Here is a 331-nt window from a genome sequence, read left to right on the forward strand (position 1 = left end):
AATGTTACACACTGGACTTTAAGTGTTCGACACATTAAATATGTGATATCAAAATCTATCAAATTATTGTTGTCATGAAAATAAAACTTTAAACAAAAGCAGACATAGGAAATATTATAGACATTAAAGTATTGTTACACATTGGATTTATTGCACTATAAATTATATTTTTATAATCAAGAAAACAATACCACATTGCTGCCTCTATGAATATACTAATTATGGAGTAAAACCCTTCAATTATCCTCCAATGTGCAAGTAACTGAGGAGTTGTAATTTTTCATTGAGCAGAATCCACATAACAAAATCAATCTGAATAGATTTTGTCTCA

The sequence above is a fragment of the Morone saxatilis genome, unplaced genomic scaffold (genome assembly GCF_004916995.1).
Source record: "Morone saxatilis isolate NCDOM2014 unplaced genomic scaffold, NCSU_SB_2.0 Contig12, whole genome shotgun sequence".
In the NCBI taxonomy this organism is placed as follows: Eukaryota; Metazoa; Chordata; class Actinopteri; family Moronidae; genus Morone; species Morone saxatilis.